The 22,093-nt window shown below is 38.1% G+C and overlaps 1 non-coding gene across 1 annotated transcript; it reads left to right on the plus strand.

Annotated features, from left to right (window-relative positions):
• Positions 1 to 21,530: 21,530 nt before the first annotated feature.
• Positions 21,531 to 21,603, plus strand: TRNAC-ACA (transfer RNA cysteine (anticodon ACA)). Its single transcript has one exon. It is a non-coding gene; the product is annotated as a tRNA-Cys (tRNA).
• Positions 21,604 to 22,093: the final 490 nt, after the last annotated feature.

The raw sequence follows: 22,093 nt of genomic DNA on the forward strand, positions 1-22,093 counted from the left end.
CTCCTGCTTGGCTCCTAAAAGCTTAAGGCCTGGCAGAGTCTATAGTCAGGACACAGTGTTGCTATTGTTTGTCTGCTACAATCCCTGGCAGGCGTTTAGTTGTGTTTATTTGAAGTAGCAGAGCAAATTTCTTCACCAGTGGCCACATAAACTGTTTGAGCTTTAAATTAATTCATTAGGTCAATTACTTGTGGATATTTTGGGAGACTGAATGAGTGTGTGTGTGTGTGTGTGTGCATGCATACTGATGGTCACTAGGGAGCCGCTCTCCCTCTGATATTAGATTTTATAGGTTCACATGAAGCATGAGTTATATATTTTAGAAAAACCAATATTTTAAAAAATCAATATTTAAAATCATTTGACAAAGGGATATTTTTGTGGGTGGCTTCAAAAATGATGAACTACTCTAGTACATTTCAAGAATTACACCCCCTACTCAATTTTACTAATAAAAATTTAAGGATACATCAGCTGTGTACTGTACACATACACATGTATATCTGGATACCTCTAGTACTTAAGAGACCCTGCAATATTGCTTGCAACCAAGAAACTTCTATTTGATAGAAGCCAAGTACCCTCACTTGAGCTAAAAACAGTCAGAATATACACAACAGCACTGCCTTTTCTAGATTTCAAGTGATCTCATCAATGATTGAAATTAACAAATGATCCAGCAGTATGAATGCCTCTTGGTACATGGATAGTGTCATATTAAAATGTGTTTAAGGTGGCTCCGTGGTGCAATGGATAGCACATTGGACTTTTAAAATGTGTTTAAAGAAGGGTATAACCTTGCAGCTTGCTTTATGTGCAACACCTTTTTGCAACAACAAAAGATGAGGGACAAACAGTAGCAACACTGTCTCTTGACTATAGACTCTGCCAGGCCTTAAGCTTTTAGGAGCCAAGCAGAAGAAAGTCTTCATCAAGCCATGGCTCAGCCCCCATAAAGCATCTTTGTTATGACAAATGACAGCTTGATTCGTTTATCCCCACTACTGGTGGGAAGGGAAACAGATCATCCTCACCACTGGAAAAATTAAAAATTAAAACTGGAAAGAATCCTATAGATTGTCTCACACAGTGCTTTTCAAATTTTTGAATTTTATGAACCAGAAGTGTTTAAAACATAAATTAATTTTTTAGAAGACAAAATAGGGAGAAAGAGGGCAGATACTGTTGTACTTAACATCTAGAAATTAATTGTTCAGACCATATTACAAAGCTTCAGGAATTAAAACAGTTTGGTACTGGAACAAAAATAGAAATATAGATTAATGGAATGGGATAGAATGTCCAGAGATAAACCCATGCACCTATGGTCAACTAGTCTATGACACAAGAGTTATCTTACTATGGGTCAGTCTTGCAGAATATCTGAGCAATTAATTTCTTTTTTAAAACCATTTATTGGAGTATAGTTGATTTATAATATTGTTAATTTCAGGTATAAAGTGAATTAGTTATATATACATATATATCCACTCTTTTTAAAATTCCAGTTTTTCCCAGCACGACTTATTGAAGAGACTGTCTTTTCTCCATTGTATATTTAACTGGACAGTTAAATGTAAAAGAATGAAATTAGAACCCTCTCTAATACTGTGCATAAAAATAAACTCAAACTGGAATTAAAGACCTAAATGTAAGGCTGGATACTATAAAACTCTTAGAGGAAAACATGGGAAGAACACTTTCTGAGATAAACTGCAATAGTGTCTTTTTTGATCCACCTCTAGAGTAATGAAAATAAAAACCAAATAAACAAAACTAATTAAATTTAAAAGCAAAGGGAACCATAAACAAAATAAAAAGATGATCCACAGAATGTGAAAAAATATTTGCAGTCAAAGCAACCAACAAGGTATTAATCTCCAAAATACATGAACAGTTCATGCAATTCAACATAAAAGCAAAAACAAACAACCCAATCAAAATATAGCCAAAAGACCTAAACAGACATTTCTCCAAAGAAAACATACAGATAGTGAAAAAGAGCATGAAAAGATGCTCAATGTCACCATTTACTAGAGAAATACAAATCAAAACTATAATTAGGTATCAACTCACACCAGTCAGAATGGCCATCATCGATAACCCACAAACAAGAAATGCTGGAGAAAGTGAAAGTCGCTCAGTCGTGTCCAGCTCTTTGGAACTCCATGGACCGTAGCCTGCCAGGCTCCTCGGCCCATGGAATTTTTCAGGCAAGAATACTGGAATGGGTTGCCATGGCTTTCTCCAGGGGATCTTCCCAACCCAAGGATCGGACCCAGGTCTCCTGTACTGTAGGCAGATTCTTTACTGTTTGAGCTACCCAGCAAGGCAAATGCTGGAGAGGATGTAGATAAAACAGGGAACCTTCCTACATTTTTGGTGACAATGTGAAATTGATAAAGCCAGTATAGAGAACAGTATGGAGGTTCCTTAAAAAAAAAAAAAAAAAACACTAAAAAAAGAACTATCATATGATCCAGAATCACACTCTAGGGCACGCATACGGAGAAAACCATAATTCAAAAAGGTACATGCACCCTAAAGTTCATTGCAGCACTGTTTACAATAGCCAAGACATGGAAGCAACCTAAATGTCCATCAACAGATGAATGAATAAAGGAGATATGGTACATATATACAATATTACTCAGTCATAAAATTAACAAAATAATGCTATTTGCAGCAACACAGATGGATTTGGAGATTGTCATACTGAGTGAAGTAAGTTAGACAGAGGAAGATAAATACCATATAAAAGTGATATATGATATAAATACCATATATAAGTGATAGTATGGAATCTAAAAAAATTAATACAATGGAACTTATTCAGAAAATAAGTTCACTTGTATAGGGAATCTAAAAAAAATGGATACAATTGAACTTATTCACAAAACAGAAGTAGAGTTACATATATAAAAATTAAATTTATAGTTACCAGAAGAGAAAGTAAGATGGGGAAGGATAAATTGGGAGATTGGGATTGACATATGCAGGCTACTATATATAAAATAGATAACTAATAAAGACCTACTGTGTAGCATAGGGAACTCTACAGAGTACTTTGTTAAGACCTATACAGACAAAGAATCTTAAAAAGAGTGGATATATATGTATATATAACTAATTCACTTTATACCTGAAACTAACACAATATTATAAATCAACTATACTCCAATAAATTTTTTTAAATTAATTGCTCAGATATTCTGCAAGACTCACCCATAATAAGAAAATTCTGGCAAGATTTCCCTATAAACTTACTCCCAAATTTGCTAGTATGCATTAATAGATAATGTACCTCTCCAGGCACAGAATATTAACATCTGTTCTCTTGGGCATCTCTTTCACAGTACCAGGGGAAAGTCAAGAAAAAGAAAATGTTATTAGTACATGCTGAGAGCCAGTTCTATCTGCAGAATTTTTCATTTGTTATCTCACTGAGTCCTAAAGCAACCAATACAATGCAGAGTAGAATTCCCCTAGTATATGTTAAAAGGCCCTTTTTGTTTCTATGCTATTATTGTCTCAAGAGAGACAGAATTAGTCACTTGAAGTTTTGAGGTCTACATATGAATACTGCAAAGAGAGCCTGAAGATCTTGAGGGGGTGATGCTACCAAGAAGTCTGTAAAAATCCCTGTGGCTTGCACTATGCTGTCCACAGGCATAACTGAATCAGAAACTTTTTCTTGACTAAATCCCAAATTGATTCAAAACCTCTGACGCATCTTGTGCCTTTCTTTTACCTCTACCTTACACTCAAGGACTAAAGTTTTATTTTCCTCATTAAACACTTTTCTATCCTTTGCATCTGTTCCCCACTCAAGAATGCCTATGGAGCAAGTTGTGATCAACTCAGAATCTCTCTATTCATTTGTGGCTTGAAGACTGATACCTGAGCATTTTCATTTTCACTTTCAGTGGGAAAGTGGGGCTGAGGGGTGGGCGTCAGGTGCTGTTCCTTTCTAACTGGTTTTGCAACCCATCCAGCTATCTACCACTTCTCTCAGGCCTCCCAGATATAATACGGGATTGTTCTAGGCAAATGTACATTCTTTTTTGTTCTTTAAAATCAAATCTTACCCCTTAGAATCTAAGCCATTTTGACCCTGTTTACAATTTCTCACCTATGCAACCATCCCCAATAACCAAAGTTAGGTCCAAGGTGACTGTGACCTCCTTCTACAGATACAGGATGAAGAGAGTTGTTTCTCCCAAGAACTTAAAATCCTGAATGGAAAAGCACCAACTAATTCATCTTTATGCCAGTTCTCTAGATGGAAGTTTCACAACTTTCCATTATTAGACTTCTTCAACTGTATTAGTTCATGCCATTCCAGTGATTTAGTTCAATATTTGTTTAAATTCCATGAGCTATCCAAACTTGTTTCCAATATATTCCTTTTTGTGGTTTAAGTTAGTCATCATCTATTTTAATTATTTGTAAACAAATATGTCTAAAATAGGGCATCCACTGATTCTTGATATGGTTTCCTATCCTGCTAAGTGGAACCAAGCAACAGAAATGCAACCTCCTTTCTTTTTTACTGTCTCCTGTAAAGCCCCAGGTCTACAGTAAATCCTAAACCTCAGTTACATGACAGATACACCCTGGCTTCTGTTGTGTTTCCAAGACCATGTCCCTCCTAAAGAGAAGGCTCCAAACCTCCATGGCAGCTTTGATAATGCTGCCTCTTTAACACTGCCCACAACTGGAGAGGTCCGAGGGCAAGAAGGGGCTTTGATGATCCCTCCCTGCATCCTCCTGGGAGATTCAGTTTCCTTAGGCTCTGTTACAGCTTAGACAGGAAGAAAGTGAAACTGTATCACTGTTCTGAGCTTTTATTGACAGCTTTATTATATGACATTAAAGGGACCTTACCTGGGGAGGAAGGTTTAGGATAGACACAATACTACTCAATTATTTCCAAGTGCCTTAAAAAAATCAGTTACCTCATCATTATGTCATACTCACTATGCATTAAGATATACATTGACAAACCCAGTCAAGTGATACAGTTCTAAACCATCTTTTACCAATGATCCATACTATTCACATTGTATTGGTTGGACAACATTATATTCCAAATTTGGACTTCTCCCCTCAATTTTCTGTGGGCACCCACTCTAAAGTCTACACTGGCCCCTGGGATCTCTCCAGCCCTTGGCTTGCCTTTTCCCTAAACTGACGCCATTTCCAGTTTCTTTCCTTGTGAAGGCAAAATGGCTTATAATATCAATACTTAAACTTAACTTAGTCTTGGACTTGAAGTTCACTGTCCAAGTGGAATTCCAGGCCCATATTTGAGCCAATCACCATTGCTAACAGCACAGACTATGTCTTATGTCATATTCCCAGAAGTTGGGATTTGGGTCAGTTCAGTCCAATCAATATGTTAAATGGGAGATATTTCCATCAGAAGAGGGAAAATAGATGCTAACAGGCCAAGAAGTAAATAAATAAAAATCAAGCAAGTGGTGATAGTACGGGGTGGCTAATTAGAGAAAACTCTTGGGAAAAAATATTTTCGATGCACTAAATTGAAATTCCAAGGATAGAAGCTTTGTTTGCCATAATTGCTAAAACTGCTTTTATTAATAATATGCCTCTGTGTGTATACACACACAGATGCATGCATACTATGCATGCTAAGTCGCTTCAGGCCTGTCCGACTCTGTGTGACCCCAGAGATGGCAGCCCACCATGCTCTCCTGTCCACGGGATTCTCCAGGCAAGAATACTGTAGTGGGTTGCCATTTCCTTCTCCACAGATACATGTGTATAACCAGTTTTATGTGTGTGTGTGTTATATATACACATACATACATCATATGTACACATGTACATTATATGTAAACATAGAAACATGAATAATATCTATGACTCATTAAGTGATTAATTTATATTCTACCTATTTCTCCAGTATAAGACTTGTACAGTTCTCAGGCAAAAGAGTAAATTTTTAGTCTGTTTTTGTAACTCTCATAACTCAGCACGGCCACAGTGTTGTACAGAAGAAGCCAATTCGGACTCCATGTTGGAACTGTTTCTTTGACTTGCTTTTGGTTGCTTTTGTTATTATGATCATACAGAATGGCCTGCCTCAGCATTCTGCCCCTCTGCCTGACTGGTAAAGTGCCTTTGCTCAGAACCCTGTCCACCTGTAGATAGCAGGAAGGAAGAAATTAACACATCCCCTCCCAAGGCTTGCCATTCTGGGAGATGTTTGCAAGATTAATGACCTTTTTACTTTGCTTCCTCAACTCCCCCTATCTCTGATCTATAAAAGAACTTGGCATCCAAACTCCAATAAGATGATTATTTTGAGGCACTAGCCTGACATCTTCTTGGTCAGCCAACTCCCCGAATAAAGTCTCTTCCTTGTCTCGACCCCTCAACTCTCAGATTCATTAGCCTGTTGTGTAGCTAACAGAGTGAGCTTGGACTTGGTAACAACAGGACTGGAAAAGGTCAGTTTCATACCAATCCCAAAGAAAAGCAAAATAAAATCCCCAAATAAAAGTAGTTTAAAGAGTGTTTAAACTACTGAAAATTTGCAGTCATTCCACAGGCTCACCAGGTTATGCTCAAAGTCTTTCAAGCCACACTTCAGCAGTATGTGCACCAAGAAATTCCAGATGTACAAGCTGGGTTTAGAAAAGACAGAACAACCAGAGATCAAATTGACAACATTAGTTGGATCATGGAGAAAGCAAAGGAATTCCCCCAAAAAACATCTACTTCTGTTTTATCGACTATGCTAAGGCCTTTGACTAGTGGATCACAACAAACTGGAAAATTCTTAAAGGGGTGGGCATACCAGACCACCTTACCTGTCTCCTGAAAAACCTGTATGTGGGTCAACAAGTAACAGTTAGAATCGGACATGGAACAATAGACTGGTTCCAAATTGGGAAAGGAGTATGACAAGGCTGTACTTTGTCACCTTACTTATTTAATTTATATGCAGAGTACATCATGCAAAATCCTGGGCAGGATGAACCACAATCTGGAATCAAGATTGCTGGGAAAAATATAAACCACCTCAGGTAAGCAATGATACCACTCTAATGGCAGAAAGTAAGGAAGAACTCAAGAGTCTCTTTGATAGGTGAAAGAAAAGAGTGAAAAAGCTGGCTTGAAATTCAACATTCAAAAAACTAAGATCATGGAATTCAGTCCTATCACTTCATGGCAAATAGATAGGGAAAAAATGGAAACAGTGACACATTTTGTTCTCCAGGCCTTCTAAATCACCATGGATGGTGACATGAACTTAAAAGACACTTGCTCCTTGGAAGAAAAGCTATGACAAAGCTAGGCAGTGTATTAAAAAGCAGAGACATCACTTCACAGATAAAGGTCTCTACAGTCAAAGCTATAATTTTTCCAGCAGTCAGGTATGGTTGTGAGAGCTGTACCATAAATAAGGCTGAGCACAGAAGAACTGATGCTTTTGAACTGTGGCGGTGGAGAAGACTCTTGATTGTCCTTTGAACTCTAAGGAGATCAAACCCATCAATCCTAAAGGAAATCAACTCTAAATATTCATTGGAAGGACTGATGCTGAAGCTAAAGCTCCAGTACTTTGGCACCTGATGTGAAGAGCCAACTCATTGGAAAAGACCCCAGTGATGGGAAAGATTAAAGGCAAAAAAAGGGGGCGGCAGAAGATGAGATGGTTAGATAGCATTACTGACTCTATGGACATGAATTTGAGTAGACTCTGGGAGATAGTGGAAGACAGAGGAGCCTGGTGTACTGGAGTTCATGGGGTCACAAAAAGTCAGAAATGACTTAGCAACTGAACACAAATAACTCAGATACATGATGAGGTAAATGCTATTTTACCCACTCTAAGAAATCATAATCATATATAGCAGTATTGCATTGTTTACATGATCTGTACTTAAAATATCTACAAAAGACATACAGTCAAGTATGTAATAAACACAAATGTAAATATGTATATACATACACATTACATAACATACATGTGTATAGATGTGCATACATATGTGTATATATATCCTTTTTTTGTGTGTGTAGCCAAAAATATCAAATTATAAGACAGTTATCCAAGGAAAATATTTGGTATTTCCTTTCCATATGGGAAGCATTTGCAAACCATCACCTTCTTAACTTCATCTCTGAACATTTTGTTTACTTGAAGCCAACTAGACTGTTAAGAATCTATCAGACATAGACGCTACATGCTCTAGCTAATTTGGTTCTCAATCATTCATTTACCAACATGTCAAGCAATCCTGAGATTATTTCTGGGATCACCACTTATGACAAACCAAACTGTATTTCAGCTTCTGTGTCATTTATGAATTAAAGAGAACATTTTCCCCAGAGACAAGGAAAGATGGTTTCATTTCTTCCCTCCACTTCTGGGAAGATTTAGACTTACTCCTCTTTTCATAAAGCTAGATAGCTATTGAATTGTAACCCCTTCCCCCCACCTTCAAAGCTGATTCCCCAATCTTTTTTAGAGGAAGCTTCCTTTGAGAAGGAACTGTAAGACCGGACACAATCAGACTTTGTCCAGTTCACAAAGGCAGCAATTTATAGCTGTCTGAGTTCAATCAGTGGCCTTGGAGCCAATAGATTAGGAATTTCTTGAGGGCCTAATTGTTCTTCTTCTGGTTAGTACTTACTCAAACATGAAATCATGCTGCCTAATGGATATTCATGAAAAAGGGATTTAATTCAAGAGACAAAAAGGTGAGGTTTTGTAATCTTACTGCCCGTGGAGTCTTTTTCAGCCTACTCAATTACCCTTGGAATCGCTACCTTCTTTGATTCTCAAAATTTTGTTTTCTGATAAGGAATAGTGTAGCAGACTAATTCTTGATGCTGAGCCAATCAATGTACAGTACTTTGCGGGTGAAGGATGCCATCTAGGTCATTCTCCCCTCTCTGGAGCGTAAACATATATCTTTCTCATTTTGCCTTCCCTAGCCCTTTGAGTTAAAGAGAAAGTATGAGGCAAACTTTTGCCAAGTCCCATGAGGGCTCTCTCAGAGTTGATTTCAATCCTAATCTTTCACAGGAGATGATTTTCACTCAGTCCAAATATTACTCTCAACTGCAAGCCTTCATCGCCAGCTTGTCATGTGTGCATGGGTTCTCCTGCTTGCCAGAAGAGTCCCATAAAGTTGAGTCATATTGCTGAAGCAGATCACATACTTTCTTGAGCACTTGCATGCATACAATATGCCCTTCTGCTTTGACCCTACAGAAAGTGATTTTAATACTTTCTTTAGCCCCTGCAACCAAAAAAGAACAGTCGGGAAGGAATCTGTAGGGTTTTTAACCATCAGCTTTAAGTCTAGTCTTTCAAAATTCAGAAAAGGAAGGAAAAATTGAAATAATCATGAGCATTTCAGATTAATGAATAGAATGAATCTAAATGAAAAGTTAGATACCTGGAATTGAATATTTGGTTAACTCCTCCCCAGACTATTTTGAGTTCAGTTTTCCCTCACATCTGGTTAGTTTAGAAATTTTGGAATAAGGACAGAGTGGGGAAGAATTGATAGAATTATCCAGATAAGTTATTTTGTACATTTTCTTATCATCATAGAGATAAAAAAACTAATATTTTACTAATCATTACTCCAAGCTATGACTTGCTTCTCAATAGTTTACACTTAAAATATTTATATTCTTTATTTTAGCTGAATAAAAAAAAGGCAAATATATTTGTATTATGCACTAATATGTTTGTACTCCCTAGAAGGGGATGAAAGAGGATGAGATGGTTAGACAGCATCACTGACTCAACAGACACGAGTTTGAGCAAGCTCTGGGAGATAGCGAAGGACAGGGAAGCCTGCATGCTGCAGTCTGTGAGGTTGCAAAGAGTTGGACACGATTATCGACTGAACAACAACAAAACAAATATATACATATTTAATATATTATCTAAAAATATATTTTAATATTCAAATTCAGTAAATATAAGATCATGGTATCTGGTCCTATCACTTCATGGCAGATAGATGGGGAAATAGTGGAAACAGCGGCTGACTTTATTTTTCTAGGCTCCAAAATCACTGCAGATGATTTATTAATCATGTTAATTTCATGATTTCAGCCATGAAATTAAAAGACACTTACTTCTTGGAAGGAAAGTTATGACCAACCTAGATAGCGTATTCAAAAGCAGAGACATTACTTTGCCAACAAAGGTCCGTCTAGTCAAGGCTATGGTTTTTCCTGTGGTCATGTATGGATGTGAGAGTTGGACTGTGAAGAAGGCTGAGCGCCAAAGAATTGATGCTTTTGAACTGTGGTGTTGGAGAAGACTCTTGAGAGTCCCTTGGACTGCAAGGAGATCCAACCAGTCCATTCTGAAGGAGATCAGCCCTGGGATTTCTTTGGAAGGAATGATGCTAAAGCTGAAACTCCAGTACTTTGGCCACCTCATGTGAAGAGTTGACTCATTGGAAAAGACTGTGATGCTGGGAGAGATTGGGGGCAAGAGGAGAAGGGGACGACAGAGGATGAGATGGCTGGATGGCATCACTGACTCGATGGACGTGAGTCTGAGTGAACTCCGGGACTTGTTGATGGACAGGGAGGCCTGGCGTGCTGCGGTTCATGGGGTCGAAAAGAGTCAGATGTGAGTCAGTGACTGAACTGAACTGAACTGAAAACGTGCTTTCTGCATGGGGCTGCTGGTGGTAGAATGCACAATTCAACATGATCTTATTATTGAAAATGATAAGCAAATGATATCATACTGGGAACAACAGAAACATTTATGACTTCTAATACCACCATTATTTGTACTGGGTGTTGCAACATTCACAGTCACACACATTAAACTTTAGAAAAACTCAGTGGAATAAATAGTCTTGGTACTATTTTTAACTCCATTTCATAGATGTAGATACTTTGGCCGCCTGATGCAAAGAACTGACTCATTGGAAAAGACTATGATGCTGGTAAACATTGAAGTCAGGGGAGAAGGGGACGACAGAGGATGAGATGGTTGGATGGCATCACCGACGCGATGGACATAAGTTTGAGCAGGCTCTGGAAGTTGGTGATGGACAGGGAAGCCTGGTGTGCTGCAGTCCATTGGGTCACAAAGAGTCAGACACGACTGAGTGACTGAACTGAACTGATGTAGAAACTAGAGTGATTTCACCAAGGTCATGTGGTTAGGAAGTGATGGAGCCAACATGCAAAAGCACATTTTCTGAATGAAAAAAAAAATTTTTTTTTCATGACACCATGCTGCTGCTGCTGCTGCTAAGTCACTTCAGTCGTGCCCAACTCTGTGTGACCCCATAGATGGCAGCCCACCAGGCTCCCCCATCCCTGGGATTCTCCAGGCAAGAACACTGGAGTGGGTTGCCATTTCCTTCTCCAATGCATGAAAGTGAAAAGTGAAAGTGAAGTCGCTAAGTCATGTCTGACTCTTAGCGACCCCATGGACTGCAGCCTACCAGGCTCCTCCATCCATGGGACTTTCCAGGCAAGAGTACTGGAGTGGGGTGCCATCGTCTTCTCCGTTCATGACACCATACCACTGATCAAATAACAGTACAAGGTTAAGGTCATCAACTGTCTGAAAAGACACTCATATGTGCAACAGCTGTTTAGAGAAAATAACCACTGTCCAATAGAACTTTCTACCATGACAGAAATATTCTATATCTGCACTGTGTAATATGGTAGCCCTTAGTCACATCTGACTACTGTGCACTTGAAATTGTGGTTACTAATGCAACTGAGAAACTAATTAATTGTACTTAAGTTTAATTAATTTAAATAGTCACCTGTGACCAATGGCTTCCATATTAGAGGGCACAGGCTGTAGATTATTCTCAGAGAGCAGTCACTAAGTTCTTTTCCAATTGGAATGGTCAAATGAAGACTGTGTTTTAGGATATTAGAGAGATTATACTATAATTTTCTCCCCAGATACATAGATAGTAGTTTGGTTGAGATTATTCATATCAATTCAGATTTGAATGGGCAAAGACCTCAAATAGGAGGGACAGCAGTAAAAGTGGAAAGAGAAGAAATTATAAAACAGCAGTTTCTAGGACTTGAGTAGTCATTAGCTGTGAGACACCAGTTTTCCTTCTTCAGTGCCTGAGAGACAGTGGAATAATTGAAAAAGAAAATAGGTTAATAAGTACAGGCAGCTGGTTCTGAGGTAAAGACAATTTGATCTTTTTAAAGCATCCTCATAGGATGTAGGGAAGAATTCATTAAATGTCAATGAAAAGAGTGTATCAACTCTTTTATCTTGCTCTAGAAATGCAAGATATTGAATTTAAAGTATCTAGTTGGAACTGTCAGCTCTTGGTCAGGAACAAAGCTAACACCCAATACAGACTTTCCTTACTTTAAGTGCTTATTTAATTGCACCATCATTGTCTATACTCTAAAGAACATGAGGACAAAAAATAAGGAAAAGGAAAGGAGAGCCTTCACAAAAGCAGTAAGGGCTCAGTTCACAGTCAGTGGACTGACATAAATCCAGTCTTGAGGCTAATGGCTTTATATCTTGGACTTCATTAAATTACTTTTGAAGTCTGGGACTGAGTGATGTTTAGCTTTATTTCCTGTAATGTGAAATTCAGGTAGTATTGGTTGGACAATCGCTTTGTACTAGGCACTGTGGCAGAATCCTCTGCCCTAAAGAAATCTACAGTCTTACTGAGGTTTAAGGCAAGAAAACAAATCGCCACTCTACAAAGAATGTGTTGAACTATGTAGTTCTGTTTGAGTTTAAAGAAAGAAGGGACACATGGCCACTCGTGAAGGACATCAGAAATGGATCTTTGGAGAAAACTGTAATTTCATTAGTTGACATATAAAGATAGAGGACTTTCAAACCCAGACAAAAATGTCAAGGATATTCTGAGGACCAGAGTACTTATGAGTCACATTATTTATAGTAGAACTCCGAAGCGGGTTTGAGAAAACTTACCTAGTTTTAGTCTTTTGAAAGACTAAACTGTTAACAGAGGTACTGTGGGGAGTCCTGAAGTTTAGGCACATTCATTCAACAAGTATTTAGTGAACATCTACTGAATACTGGCTATTCTCTTGAATTGTAAGGGAAACAGTCTAAAGTAGACTGATTCTCTACCACGTATTTTCAGTGGAAAAGAAACAGTAAGTCAAAAAATTATACAAGTAATTAGTTTTAGCTGTGAGACATTCTTTTAGGAAAATAAAAAATGATGTGAAAGTGGATAATAGAGAAGTCACAGTCCATGGTGTCGCAAAGAGTTGGATACCACTGAGCGACTAACATAATATGTCCTCTAAGGAGTCAAGGAAGACACTTCTGAGGAAGTTACATTTAAGCTGAGGCCCAAAAGATCTGCAGGGCTTCCCAGGTGGCACTAGTGGTAAAGATCCCACCTGCTAATTCAGGAGACAGAAGAGATAAGTAGTATGTTCAAAGGTCCTGGGGTAGGTATAATCGTAATTCAAGGACCTGAACGGAAGTCCATTTGGCAGGTGACTGGTAGTGAAGAGGGTGAACAGAAAGAAAGAAAATCAAGGAAGTAGGTGAGTGGTACTCCAGTGTTCTTGCCTGGAGAATCCCAGGGACAGGGGAACCTGGTGGGCTGCCGTCTATGGGGTCACGCAGAGTCAGACATGACTGAAGCGACTTAGCAGCAGCAGCAACAGGTGAGTGGTAATGATGAGGGTGAATAGAAAAAGAAATAAAATCAGGGGCCAGGTTAGGATCAAATCACGCATGGTCCTGGGATCTACTTAAAGCATTTTGACCTTTACTCTAAGAGCAATAAAAAGCCATTGAATGATTCTAAAAGGGGACGTCAGCAGGGTAGAGATCCTATATCAAGCAGGGTTTTCAACTGCAAACACTGAAATCTACTTTATCTAGTCTAACTAGAAAAACTTCTAAAGATATAACTAAATTTTAACAGAAAAACAGAATAACAATACGAAGTACTTTAAACAGAAAGTAAAATTACTGAAAGGAGAATTAGAGTACACAGCCAGATGCTAGAAGGCTGCTGTATTACAGCCCCTACTGCCACCCTTGCTGCTACGAAAAGAACTCAGACGTCATCACTGCTGTTGGCTACAGGATGCTGCTAGTAGACCTCAGCAGGAGCTGTCTCTGAAATGAGAGTGCTGCCTACCTAGCTCTTCCTTCTCTTCGGAATGAATGCTCCCTCTTTATGTCACTGCCTTCTAAATTGAAATCTCCAGGGATGTGTCAGACTGGTCGCATATCTTAGAGAAACATGAATTTTTAAGATGGAGAATTCCTCAAATATAAACTAAGCATTTGAAGTTCTTGGATAACCAAAAAGAAGTAAAAGTCCATTAAAATGTCTATATTCAGTTTTGCAGAAGTCATTAAAATCTGCGAGTGAAAGAGACCCACGAGCTATACTTTAGGAAGATAAAATTTGGTAATTATATGCAGGCTAATGGGTATGCAGGAGAAATCTGATAGGAGGCTTTTGCAAAGTTTTAATGAGGCACTAAATATCAAAACTAGAGAATTGGAAGTAGAAAAAACATGACCTATAAGAGAAATAGTTTGAGGAAGACTACATCACATTTTTTTAAATGAGAAAGATCATAGTTGGCTCTAAGTTTCCAAGCTTGGATGACTATGAGAATGGGGGAACCAGGAGGAGAAATTCTGACCATCTTTTGAGATGCTCTTGGGATGTGCAAATGAAGATATCCACTGAGTAGTTGAGGTTAAGAGGGCATAAGGCCTAGGGAAATAGAAATGGCTACTGTTTTAAAGGGTGGGGAACCACTTCTTAAATGATGTTTTTTCCATATAATGGGAGCTCAAGTACTATAATACTGGCTCTGCAACCCCTTCACTCACTCAATACCAAGGGATATGAGTAGTTTATCCAATTGTTAAATGTGTAAGGAAGAAACATGGCTGTGTTTTGCCCTTTTTCATCCCTGTTAGTCAATACATGCTTTCCATTATTTCCCATATCCTGGAACTTGTGCTGGGGTAGGCTCTGTGCTGCAGAGTGAGGGACTGAGGACTGTAGCATTTGAAGAAACAACATTAAGATCCTGCATCTTTTTTCATGTTGAATGGAAACACTGGAAAACGAAACAAGAGAAATTCAGGGGAGTAAAATATACATGAGAAGTGATGGAGTATCTAATGTGGCCAGGCATATGGTTCTAGGCTTTGAATTTGATGTGCGAGTTAAATGTTTTAACCTTAGTCACTTTCAGAAGCTTATATTGAGCCAGATTTTAACAAAAGCTTAAAACTCTGAGTGAAAGGTATTTTGACTTTGGTGTGTAACCTCAGACTATGTCAGCTTTGGCCACAGGCAGGTTTCTAGAAAGCGTTTCCAAAGAGGCAGGGATCTGAGAAAATGTGGGCCTTAAAAAAATGCACTCAGACCACAGAAAAGTCACTTAGGTCCTGGCAAAAGTGCTCAGGTGGTAAAGGTGCAGCCAGGAGGACCAGTAAAGGTCTGAGGACTTTTTAGATAGTGTCAGAGAACTCCAGGCCAGCAGACTCCAGCAAACTGCTGGCTGTTCTGAGAATCACAAGCAGTTTCAGGGTGTGAGACACTGCAGACGGCTATCTAGCACGGTATAACCTGCCACTGCAGGCTAGGTCTAGGGATGTAGAGACGCTACTCAGTCTCAGCCGGTTTTCTCTTCTTCCAGAGAACAACTAGATTTCATTTTCCAGTCTTCCTTGCAGTCCTATGCCCGCATTTTAGTTAACAGACTATGAGGAGAAGTGATGGTGTACATTTTTCCACTTGCCTCTTGCAAACCTTTCTCATATCATCTTCTCTGCTTTATTTCCCTTCCTCAGTTTGGCCAGATCAACAAGGAACCTTGGAATGCACCTGGTGAAGATGATGGGACTAAAAAGTAAAATTAAAATTAAGATGTAACATATGTGTAGCTCTCGCCTCTCCAGAAACAGTAAATGCTTAGGATTTAATTTAGCTTCTTGAAGGTAGATTTCTTCCAGTCGAGATTAAATCGATAGGTTATGGGTTATGAGTAGATTAGATTGACTAGCATCCTAACAAGTTTAAAAACAAGCAGAATTTCTCCATCTACTCTTTGTTTCACTCCAATACCAAAGAGCTTTTGCTATTTTTCTAATATTGCTGAATACTGTGTTTATAATTTTTACCAGGAGCAAAACTGTGGCTGTGGACTGAATTATCTGAAGAAAAAAATTGGTGTGAGGCCAGTACTGTAATAATCTTGGATGTCTGGATTCCGTTACTGTAAGGCAAAAAATTAAAACCATAATACAACACCTAAAAATGGATAAAATGAAAAAAAAAAGCTGTCTAATGTTGTCAGGGATATGGAGCAATCAGGACTCTCAAATACTGTCATGGAGTTATAAAATGATATATCTTACTTTGGAAAAAACTTGGTAGTTTTTTATAAAATCAAATATTCTTCTATCCTATGGCCTAGGAATTCTCCTAGGTATTTATCCAAGAAAAATGAAGATATAGATACAAAACTCTATGTGCAATAATGTCCATGCTGACTTGACTCACAACATACCCAAAGCTGGAAATAGCTCAGGTATCCATCAACAGGAAAACAGACTTAAAAAAATTAACTGTGGCATCTTCCTACATTTAACACTCCCTCCATATTCCTTCCTGCTGCTGCTGCTGCTGCTAAGTCGCTTTAGTCGTGTCTGACTCTGTGCAACCCCATAGATGGCAGCCCACTAGGCTCGCCCATCCCTGGGATTCTCCAGGCAAGAATACTGGAGTAGGTTGCCATTTCCTCCTTCAGTGCATGAAAGTGAAAAGTGAAAATGAAGTCACTCAGTCATGTCTGACTCGTAGCGACCCCATGGACTGCAGCCTACCAGGCTCCTCTGTCCATGGGATTTTCCAGGCAAGAGTACTGGAGTGGGGTGCCATACTCAGTATCAAAAACTAATCCACTGCTGAAACATGACAACATAGATGGATTTCAAAAATATCCTTAAGTGAAAGAAGCCAGAGACTAGAGTATACCTACTTTATGATGCTATGTACATGCATTTGTAAATTAGAGGAAACTGATGTATGGTGAGAAAGCAGAACAACTGCTTCTTGAAGGACAGGGATTCACTGGGAAGCAGCAATAGGGCATTTCCTGGAGTGACAAGAAATATCCATTTCTTGATGGATGTAGGATGTATATACTTGTCAAAACTAATTGAACTGTCAACTTTAAATTTGTACATTTCATTATTTGTCAATTATGCTTCAATAAAAATGTAAATTGAAAAACTTCTGCCTTAAAAAATGAGGCAAAGAACTCTGAGCTTCAAAAGAACTATCAGCATTCTAGCAAACAATAGCCTAGCTTTGAGCTGCTGAAGGAGGCTCAACTCTGCCCGGGCATGGAGAACCTCTCTGGACAATTATTGACAAGGTTAGGAGATGCTGTAAATGAATTTTTGACTCTTCTTTCTGTAAACTTGTAATTAATGTGGGATTTTACTTTGAATTCAAGGCCATTGATGGTTAGAATTCAACTGGAAAGCCCATTTAATTTTTAACTCCTATCTGAAAATTTGATACTGTTGGGGAGCTTATATCCACATTTGGGACCTCTCTCTCTTGTGATTTTTTTTTAAAACTAGAGAATCGTTATGCTTTTTATTATATGAGAATTCTAATGTTGTATTAGAAGTCGTATCTCTGACATGCTGTGTTAGACTATGCGGCTGGACAAAATCTGGGATGGAAAAAGAATAGGGAGCAAAAGTTCAGCCTTATGGACAGAACCTTTTGATCAAACTTATCTCTGTCTACGAAAGTACCAGGAGGATAATCAAAGTGCAGAGGGCTTCCATGGTCTATAGCTGTGGAGAGTGGCATTAGGATTATTTCAGGCTAAAGACACTTGAGAAACAGCAGGTGCAAGAAGGATTATCTGACCTCCCCTTTTTTTCCTGAAAGCAGGAGAGAGAGAGAGAGAGAGATAAAACTCCCAAGGGAAAGATGCCCTCCTTACACTAGGAAGGAAGAAACAGTTTTATCACCAGAGGCGGGATGTCAGGCCAAGAGAATGCTGTACACACAGAACTGATTAGAATAACTCTTACTCTCCTTTGTTGTTGCTGTTCAGTCACTAAGTTGTCTTAATCTCCCCATTTATTTTAGCTATTTTCCACTATTGTCTCTGATCAACTTAGTGTATGAGCATTTAGGTTTTTGCCACTTCTTTCAGTCTTCATTTTCCTATGGGGACCCCCCCGCCAATGCATCTGTAAAAATCAGTGTGGTTTTTTTCCTATTAATACACCTATGTCAATTCTAATTTTCAGGACCAGTAGAGATCCTAAGAGGGTAGAAGTAAAGTTTTGCCTCTTCTACTGGCAAGGAATTATGAGGTTCAGTTAGCCAGCCCACTGGCTTCACATGTAAAGCTGCATCTTTTTTTTTTTTTTTGCCTTAACCATAAAAAATTATTCTCCATCTGTAGACTACTGTCTTTTATCTCAGTCCATAACTTGGGCTTCCGAGATGCCTCAGTGAATACAGAACTTGCCTGCAATGCAGAAGACACAGGAGACACAGGTTCGATCCCTGGGTTGGGAAGATACCCTGGAGAAGGAAATGGCAACCCACTCCAGTATTCTTGCCTGGAGAATCCCATGGACAAAGGAGCCTGGTGGGCTACAGTCCAAAGAGTCACAAAGAGTCCAATACTACTGAGCACCTAAACACAGAACAGATAATTTGAATAAGGCAGAGAGGTAGGTATTTCTTAAGAGGTGATATTTAAAATCAGTAATACTTGTCCATGAAAAGAATGACTAGACAAAAACAGAGAGGACTAAGAAAGAATTCTTAAAAACATATTATTTATAAAGGATCTGAAAAAAGAAAATAAATCAGTGAATTAAATGGAGAATGGTGATTGAGAGGTAGGAGAAAGCTATAGAGAGACAGCAAAGGAGAAGCTTCAGCAAGATGAATGATGCTGAGGTCTAAAAGGGTAACACACGGAAAAGGCAATTCTGCTTTTCAATATCTATTCAATTACAAAATACACGGCAATCTCCAAAAAGCCTTGAAATACACTGTCATTGTTCACGGCTATAACCTAATCATTATTAGAATGCAGGTTCCTCAAGATTAGGTGGTGTTCACTCCGAGTACCTAGCTCCCAGTTGCCACTGAACAACATATCTGTGAAATAAATGGTCTTATTTTTCCTGTGTAGACATAGTCCCTATGTTTACTTTATAGGTAAAGAAGCAAAATACTTGGCCATGATCATGAAGTTAAATAACTGAGAGTCTGATTCCCGATAATTGGTACTATGCTCTGTCCTATGATAGGAAGGCACTCAAATCTCATTTCCTTGCCTCGTTCACATCTTTGTTCAAATGACAGCTTCTCAGTAAGGCCAACCCTGACCACTCCATTCAAAACTACATTTCCTTCTCTGAACATCTCTGTTCTATTGCTTTGCACAGCACTTATTACCATCTAATATGTTATATAATTAATATATTTGTTTTATTTTAGTTTACTGTTGATTCAGAATATTAGCTACTGGAGAGATGCTTTTTTCTGCTTTGTTCACAGATATATTCCAGATGCTTTTCAGAGTGATTGATATTAAGTAGATGTTTAAAAAATTATATGTTGAATGCATTAAAAGTTACAATTCTTTGGACACATAAGAAATAAAACACAGTACTCTTTTTTAGTCACCAAGTTTGAGTTTTGGAAAATAAGTAACTCTAGCTTCTTTCAGTTTTCAACATTATAAATATAATCCCTGCATCCAGTCAATGAGTAAAAAGAAAATAATGATACCACTACTCCATTCTAAGTTATGTAGCACACTGAGCTATTTGGCAGAAAATGGCTCTAAACCATAATATATGTTAACATATGTAAAGTGGATAGTAACTGATTTTCAAAACATTATTCATACATGTGTGACTTTAATTAGGAAGCTATAATGGACACATTATGAATTTTCATGAAGAAAAAAGCCAGCATCTGGACTTGAGATTCTACACAAAGGAAAGCTAGGTTTCCTTGTCCTTTTCTAGGGCCCATGAAACCTAAATTTTCTTCAGCTAAAATGTCCTCAGAAACAGTAAAATAAAACCTTGAACTCTAAAGTCAATAAGCTTTCACCACCAACTTGTTACATTCATGATCCAAAGCTTATAGAGAAGGCCACATGCCATATTTTAAAAAAAAATTCTCTAACATAGCTAGAACATGACAATATTTCTATAAATCTCAAGTTCTTGTTTTGTACATGTATTTTTAAAAGACATATACTTGTCTATTTAACTGAGACATTTTGAAAATTTTAAAGTATCATCAGCAGTAAATCATCCTAGATTTGAATTCTTTGACACTGGCCAAAAACACTACTTGAAGAAATACTTTTTCTCCAAAAATTCATGAAACTATGTCAAGAGATCATAATTCTGTATCAAAACATTGTAAAGAATTCTTTCCCACATGTAAAGAAAGAGATTTTGCCATCTTGGAAATGCATGTGGATGCAGTAACTGTTTCTAATTCACTAAAATATCCACTTAGCTTCTAGAGCACTTATATCTTAAGTAATATTAAGATAATTATTACTTAATATCTTGTAATTGTTTCTTTATCATCTCCTCGAGAGCTCTGAAATCTCCTGGAAGACAATAAACTACTGAAAAAAATATTGCTACTCTCTATTATTAAACATTAAAACAGGCATTCAAACTACATTTGATTGGTTCAACAATAATAAATTAATTTAAATGCTACTCATTTAATGTAAATCACTCTACATACTTACACAAAAAGTATGAGCCATTATCATTCTTTAAGTAAATAATTACCCTAGTCAAAAAACTTTTTCATTTCTTAATAAATATGAAATAATTTGATCTTGTTTCTTTGTGAAAATACTGAATACCCCGATTTTGGTCATTTATATGATACATACATATTTATATATCTTTGATCATTCAAAGATACGTACATGTGTATATTCAATTATTTGCTATGAACTGTTTAGGATATTTCAGTACATTTTCTTCTTTATTCCTTATAACACCCCTTAGAACTGGACATGGAACAACAGACTGGTTCCAAATCAGGAAAGGAGCACATCAAGGCTATATATTGTCACTCTGCTTATGTAACTTATATGCAGAGTACATCATGAGAAATAGTGGACTGGATGAAGCATAAGTTAGAATCAAGATTGCCAGGAGAAATATCAATAACCTCAGAGATGAAGATGACACCACCCTTATGGCAGAAAGTGAAGAAGGACCAAAGAGCCTCTTGATCAAAGTGCAAGAGGAGAGTGAAAAAGTTGGCTTAAAGCTCAGCATTCAGAAAACTAAGATCATGGCATCTGGTCCCATCACTTCATGGCAAATAGATGAGGAAACCATGGAAAAGTGGCAGACTTTATTTTTTTGGGCTCCAAAATCACTGCAGATGGTGACTGCAGCCATGCAATTAAAAGACACTTGCTCCTCGGAAGGTCTTTCCCTGGTGGCTCAGACGGTAAAGCGTCTGCCTACAATGCAGGAGACCTGGGTTCAATCCCCAGGTCAGGAATATCTCCTGGAGAAGGAAATGGCAATCCACTCCAGTATTCTTGCCTGGAAAATCCCAGAATGGAAGAGCCTGGTAGGCTACAGTCCATGGGATCGCAAAGAGTCGGACATGACTGAGTGAATTCACTGAATTCAGTGCTCCCTGGAGGAAAAGCTATGACCAACCCAGAAAGCATATTAAAAAGCAGAGACATTACTTTGCCAACAAAGGTCCATCTAGTCAAGGATATGGTTTTTCCAGTGGTCATGTATGGATGTGAGACTCGGACTGAGCACTGAAGTATTGATGCTTTTGAACTGTAGTGTTGGAGAAGACTCTTGAGAATTCCTTGGACCATAAGGAGATCCAACCAGTCCATCCTAAAGGAAATCAGTCCTGAATATTCATTGGAAGGACTAATATTGAAGCTGAAATTCCAATACTTTGGCTACCCAATGGGAAGAACCGACTTATTTGAAAAGACCCTGATGCTGGGAAAGATTGAAGGAGGA

Source organism: Bos mutus, chromosome 5, assembly GCF_027580195.1.
Source record: "Bos mutus isolate GX-2022 chromosome 5, NWIPB_WYAK_1.1, whole genome shotgun sequence".
In the NCBI taxonomy this organism is placed as follows: Eukaryota; Metazoa; Chordata; class Mammalia; order Artiodactyla; family Bovidae; genus Bos; species Bos mutus.